This window comes from Anabrus simplex, chromosome 2, assembly GCF_040414725.1.
Source record: "Anabrus simplex isolate iqAnaSimp1 chromosome 2, ASM4041472v1, whole genome shotgun sequence".
Taxonomy (NCBI): Eukaryota; Metazoa; Arthropoda; class Insecta; order Orthoptera; family Tettigoniidae; genus Anabrus; species Anabrus simplex.
Window position 1 is genome coordinate 930,447,016 of NC_090266.1, and position 6,561 is coordinate 930,453,576.

General features: G+C 42.4%; 1 non-coding gene across 1 annotated transcript; it reads left to right on the top strand.

The window, feature by feature from the left end:
• Window positions 1-6,242: 6,242 nt before the first annotated feature.
• On the top strand, window positions 6,243-6,315 carry TRNAR-UCU (transfer RNA arginine (anticodon UCU)). Its single transcript has one exon. It is a non-coding gene; the product is annotated as a tRNA-Arg (tRNA).
• Window positions 6,316-6,561: the final 246 nt, after the last annotated feature.

Here is a 6,561-nt window from a genome sequence, read left to right on the forward strand (position 1 = left end):
CGTTTTGCTAGGGGCTTTACGTCGCACCGACACAGATAGGTCTCATGGCGACGATGGGATAGGAAAGGTCTAGGAGTTGGAAGGAAGCGACCGTGGCCTTAATTAAGGTACAGCCCCAGCATTTGTCTGGTGTGAAAATGGGAAACCATGGCAAACCATCTTCAGGGCTGCCGACAGTGGGATTCGAACCCACTATCCCCCGGATGCAAGCTCACAGCCGCGCGCCTCTACGCGCACGGCTAACTCGCCCGGTGGACACTACCATTAAGGTGGTAGAGGTGGGATCCCTCGCTGAGTCCGAGGGAAAAGCCAACCCTGGAGGGGTAAACAGATTAAGAAAGAAAGAAAGAAAGAAAGAAAGAAAGAAAGAAAGAAAGAAATAAGATATATACCCGAAATAGAAACGGAAAACTAGGACGAATGTGCTAACTGCTTGGAGCCACTCCGTAGTTTTGTCCTGGTCTACAGAGAATTCGTGAAATGATAGCGTCCCTTTGCTCTTTTCTTCCTGTTCGAAATCCAAAAAAGGCACACAACAATACATATTAGAATATTTCCAAACACAGTTAAAGAAAAGCAAATCACTACAATATTTAAAAAAAACGTATTAGCGCATAAATTAAAATTAATGTTTAGGACGAAGTTACAGCGAGAAATCACTTTGAGCCACTCATTACATTTGGTCTTGTTTGCAGAAAATTTCTGCTCGAAGTACAAAAAGGCGCACAATTATGTCACAAATTCCAAGATGTGTAAAAACAATTTAAAAAATATAATCACCACACTACACAATAAAAAATTAAACTCACTAGCGCAAAACTATCAGCTCTCAATATCAAGCCAACAAGCACCTCATTGCGAACACACTGCCGACATTTACGACAGCGAAACAATATAAATAAAACTGGATATGCGACAATTTGCAGTATACAGCTTCCTGTCGGTGACTAGGAGGCCAGCGCTCCAGCGGCATTATGGTGAAACTTTCCAATTACAGCTTTATGCTTGGCTTCACAAGCGATTGTCAAGGCCGGTATAAGGAGCGCAGCGAGGGATCCAGTCGGCCGTGCTGACTCACATTAGTGCTCGCAGTGGTCCTTAAGTGAAACAATGCACTGATTCACATTAGCGCTCGTTGTGGTGGTTAAGTGAAACAATGCACTGACTCACATTAGCCCTCGTAGTGGTCCTTAAGTGAAACAATACCGAGCTCGATAGCTGCAGTCGCTTAAGTGCGGCCAATATCCAGTAATCGGGAGATGGTGTGTTCGAGCCCCACTGTCGGCAGCCCTGATAATGGTTTTCCGTGGTTCCCATTTTCACACCAGGCAAATGCGGGGGCTGTACCTTAATTAAGGCCACGAACGCTTCCTTCCAATTCCTAGGCCTTTCCCATCCCATAGCCGCTGTAAGACCTATCTGTGTCGGTGCGACGTAAAGCAACTAGAAAAAAGTGAAACAATGCACTGACTCACATTAGCGCTCGCAGTGGTGCTTAAGTGAAACAATGCATTGACTCATATTAGCGCTTCTAGTAATGAAACAATGCACTGACTCACATTAGCGCCCGTAGTGGTCTTTAAGTGAAACAATGCACTGTCTTACATTAGCGCTCGTAGTGGTCTGTAAGTGAAACAATGCACTGACTCACATTAGCGCTCATAGTGGTCTTTAAGTGAAACAATGCACTGTCTTACATAAGCGCACATAGTGGTCTTTAAGTGAAACAATGCATTGACTCACATTAGCGCTCGTAGTGGCCTTTAAGTGAAACAATGCACTGTCTTACATAAGCGCACATAGTGGTCTTTAAGTGAAACAATGCATTGCATCACATTAGCGCTCGTAGTGGCCTTTAAATGAAACAATGCACTGACTCACATTAGCGCTCATAGTGGTCTTTAAGTGAAACAATGCACTGTCTTACATTAGCGCTCGTAGTGGACTGTAAGTGAAACAATGCACTGACTCACATTAGCGCTCGCAGTGGTGCTGAAGTGAAACAATGCACTGACTCACATTAGCGCTCGTAGTGGTCTTTAAGTGAAACAATGCACTGTCTTACATTAGCGCTCGTAGTGGTCTTTAAGTGAAACAATGCACTGTCTTACATTAGCGCTCGTAGTGGTCTGTAAGTGAAACAATGCACTGACTCACATTAGCGCTCGTAGTGGTCTGTAAGTGAAACAATGCACTGACTCACATTAGCGCTCGCAGTGGTGCTGAATTTAAACAATGCACTGACTCACATTAGCGCTCGTAGTGGTCTTTAAGTGAAACAATGCACTGACTCACATTAGCGCTCATAGTGGTTTTTAAGTGAATCAATGCACTGTGTTACAGTAGCGCTCGTAGTGGTCTGTAAGTGAAACAATGCACTGACTCACGTTAGCACTCGCAGTGGTGCTGAAGTGAAACAATGCACTGACTCACATTAGCGCCATTAGTGGTCTTTAAGTGAAACAATGCACTGTCTTACATAAGCGCACATAGTGGTCTTTAAGTGAAGCAATGCACTGACTCACATTAGCGCTCATAGTGGTCTTTAAGTGAAACAATGCACTGTCTTACATTAGCACTCGCAGTGGTGCTGAAGTGAAACAATGCACTGACTCACATTAGCGCTCATAGTGGTCTTTAAGTGAAACAATGCACTGTCTTACATAAGCGCACATAGTGGTCTTTAAGTGAAACAATGCATTGACTCACATTAGCGCTCGCAGTGGTGCTGAAGTGAAACAATGCACTGACTCACATTAGCGCTCATAGTGGTCTTTAAGTGAAACAATGCACTGACTACACGGTCGACTTGATGCGTCGCTCTAGCTAGCTCCTTACCGGCCTTGACAATCAGGTCCACGCACTGTAATCGGAGTAGTTACACATCTCGACACATTGCGCTGGCGGCCTATCTATTTGCAGTAGAAATGCATACTTCTTTATGGAAAAGATATTGACCCTGATTGCCTATTTATCGTAATTTAGAGTTATGGAGAATGTTACATAGGTTAATACTGTTAAAATGATTAATCTTAAAGGTTACTTTCGTTGATATTTGCCAAAATAATGTCGTGAAATGAAACTGCGGAGAGATGGACTAGTCCAGATGACGTTCTGATATTGACTCTGATTGCTGATTGTTTATCTTAATTCAGGGAATAAAGGATTATGTTACATTGACTAATACTGTTAAAATTATTAATCCTAAAGGCTACTTTCATTGATTTGTGGCAAAATAACGTCGTGAAATGAAACTGCGGAGAGATAGAGAAGTCCAACTGACGTTCCGTAACTGTGAAGAATAACAGTAATCGCTTTCATTATCATGGCATTTACATACATAGTAGAACTTACCACAATACTTTTGTCTCGTGATGTTAACCTTGAGATTAAGAGTCATTGTTCGATTAAAGTTTTAAAATTCTTCAAGTGCTGCTCTCAGGAAGGGGGCTGGACAATACATAAAAATCCTACTTTTTTCTTTAACATTCGTTATTTGGAAGTATTTTGACTCAAACATGTTTAAATTTTAATTTCAATATATATATATATATAGTTTCAGATTACATTTCATTCATATCTTTCACTAGAATTTTAAGTACCGGGCAAGTTGGCCGTGCTGAGAGCTTGCATCCGGGAGATAGTTGTTCGAACCCCACTGTCGGCAGACCTGAAGATGGTTTTCCGTGGTTTCCCACTTTCACATACCTGGCGAGTTGACCGTGCAGTTAGGAGCGCGCAGCTGTGATATTGCATACGGGAGATAGTGGGTTCGAACCCCACTGTCGGCAGCCCTGAAGATGGTTTTCCGCGGTTTCCCCATTTTCACACCAGGCAAATGCTGGGGCTGTACCTTAAATAAGGCCACGGCCGCTTCCTTCCCATTCCTAGGCTTTTCCTATCCCATCGTCGCCATAATACCTACCTGTGTCGGTGCGACGTAAAACGAATAGCTTACCGAGCTCGATAGCTGCAGTCGCTTAAGTGCGGGCAGTATCCAGTATTCGGGAGATAGTAGGTTCGAACCCCACTGTCGGCAGCCCTGAAGATGGTTTTCCGTAGTTTCCCATTTTCATACCAGGCAAATGCTGGGGCTGTACTTTAATTAAGGCCACGGCCGCTTCCTTCCCACTCCCAGCCCTTCCCTTCCCATCGTCGCCATAAGGCCTATCTGTGTCGGTGCGACGTAAAGCACCTAGCAATAAATAAATAAATAAAAAAAACTAATAGCAACCATTTTCACAACAGGCTGTACCTTAATTAAGGCCACAGCCGATTCCTTACCACTCCTAGCCATTTCCTATCCCACCGCCGCCATAAGATCTATCTGTGTCAGTGCGACGTAAAACAAATATTAAGAAAAACAAGAAGACGAATTTTAAATAAAAATTCAGTGATAGAAAAGTATTTAGAGTAAATACATTGAACTGTAAACTGTTCATTGCTCAGATAACAACACTTCATACATTGGCTTTACCGTCATAACAGTAATGGTTCTTACTTGACACTGTTTAAATGTTAAAGTTCCGATTATCTTGGATATAAATGTGTTGTGTTGCTGTCATATGGCAATTACGACTCCACCTAAAGGGCTATTCAATGAAAGAAAATTTAGGGGTAAAAAAATACCCGATTAGAGTGATTAGCTGCCACCGTCGGAGGTCCCAGTTCGATTTCTTGACCCTGCCACGAAGTTTCAAAAGTGGTACGAAGGCTCGAACGGTGTCCACTCAGCCTTGGGAGGTCAACCGAGTAGAGGGGGGATCGATTCCCACCTCAGCCATCCTCGAAGTGATTTTCCATAGTTTCCCACGTCTCCTCCAGGCAAATGCAGGGATGGTACCTAACTTAAGGCCACGGCCACTTCCTTCCGTCTCCATTGTCTACCCTTTCCAGTCTTCCCATCCCTAACACAAGACCCCTGTTCTGCATAGCTGTTGCGGCCGCCTGGGCGAGGTACTGGTCATCCTTCCCTGTTGTATCCCCCGACCACAAGTCTCACGCTCCAGGACACTACCCTTGAGGTGGTAGAGGTGGGATCCTTCGTTGAGTCCGAAGGAGATGCCAACCCTGGAGGGGTAAACAGATTAAGAAAGAAAGAAAGAAAGAAAGAAAGAAAGAAAGAAAGAAAGAAAGAAAGAAAGAAAGAAAGAAAGAATGAAGATAAATACCCGAAATAGAAACGGAAAACTAAGATGAAAGTGCTAACTACTTTGAGCCACTCCGTAGTTTTGTCCTGGTCTACAGAGAATTCGTGAAATGATAGTGTCCCTTTGCTGTTTTTTTTTCTGTTCGAAATTCAAAAAGGCACACAGCAATATATATTCGTATATTTCCAAAGACAGTTGAAGAAAAGCAAATCACTACACCATTAAAAAAGAACGAATTAGCGTATAAATTAAAATTTTTGTTTAGGACGAAGTTACAGCTAGAAAACACTTTGAGGCACTCATTACAATTGTTCTTGTTTGCAGAAAATTTCTGCTCGAAGTACAAAAAGGCGCACAATAATGTCACAAATTCCAAGAGTTGTAAACACACTTTTAAAAATATAATCACCGCACCACAGAATGAAAAATTAAACTCACTAGCGCATAACTACCAGCTCAAATTATCAAGCCAACAAGCACCTCATTGCGAACACATTGCCAACATTTACGACAGCAAAACAATATAAATAAAACTGAAAATGCGGCAATTTGCGGTATACAGCTTCCTGTCGGTGAATAGGAGGCCACCGCTCCAGCGGCATTATGTTGAAACTTTTCAATTACAGCTTTATCCTGGGCTTGACAAGCGATTGTCAAGGCCGGTATTAGGAGCGCAGCGAGGGATCCAGTCGGCCGCGGTGCCCCGTAAGTAGTTCTCGTAATTTCCACCCGCAGCAGCAAATTGCTATACGCACGGAGCCTATACTGTCTACACTCTCCCACGACTGCCTGTACTTTAGTTTCCTTCTGGGTGTTTTATCGGAAAGTTTTAATTTTTTTGGTGTCGAAGGACCTGCTTTAGTTTAGGAATCAGAAGTTAACCGCAAACTTTACTTAGTTAACATTCAAAACAAACGCCAAATAAAATAATATATACTTAATTAATACATAGTAACCTAACTAACAATAAATTGAAACACTGCACTGTCACGCTAAATAATTTGCAAGTACCTACATCGCAATATTATTCATAAGTTTGACGAAATCGCATTAGCATATTCATAAGATTAACAACTACGCAATGGTTGCTAGGTCCCTTTGGCGCAGAGGATAGCGCGTTGGACTTCTAATCCAAAGGTCGTGGGTTCGATCCCCACAAGGGACGCAAATTTTTAACAAAAAGTGAACTTCAAAAAATTTGCGTCTGGGCTGTATGGAAAACAAATATGAAAGTCCGATACTAAAATGGAGGATGAAAAGTGATAATAGCAATTTCAGTCGGTGATTTTTAAATTGGGGCAAATAATCGTTTATAGGAAGGGGATTTGGCGATTGGAATAACTTACCGAGGGAGAAGTTCAATAAATTTCTAATTTCTTTGCAATCATTTAAGAAAAGGCTAGGAAAACAA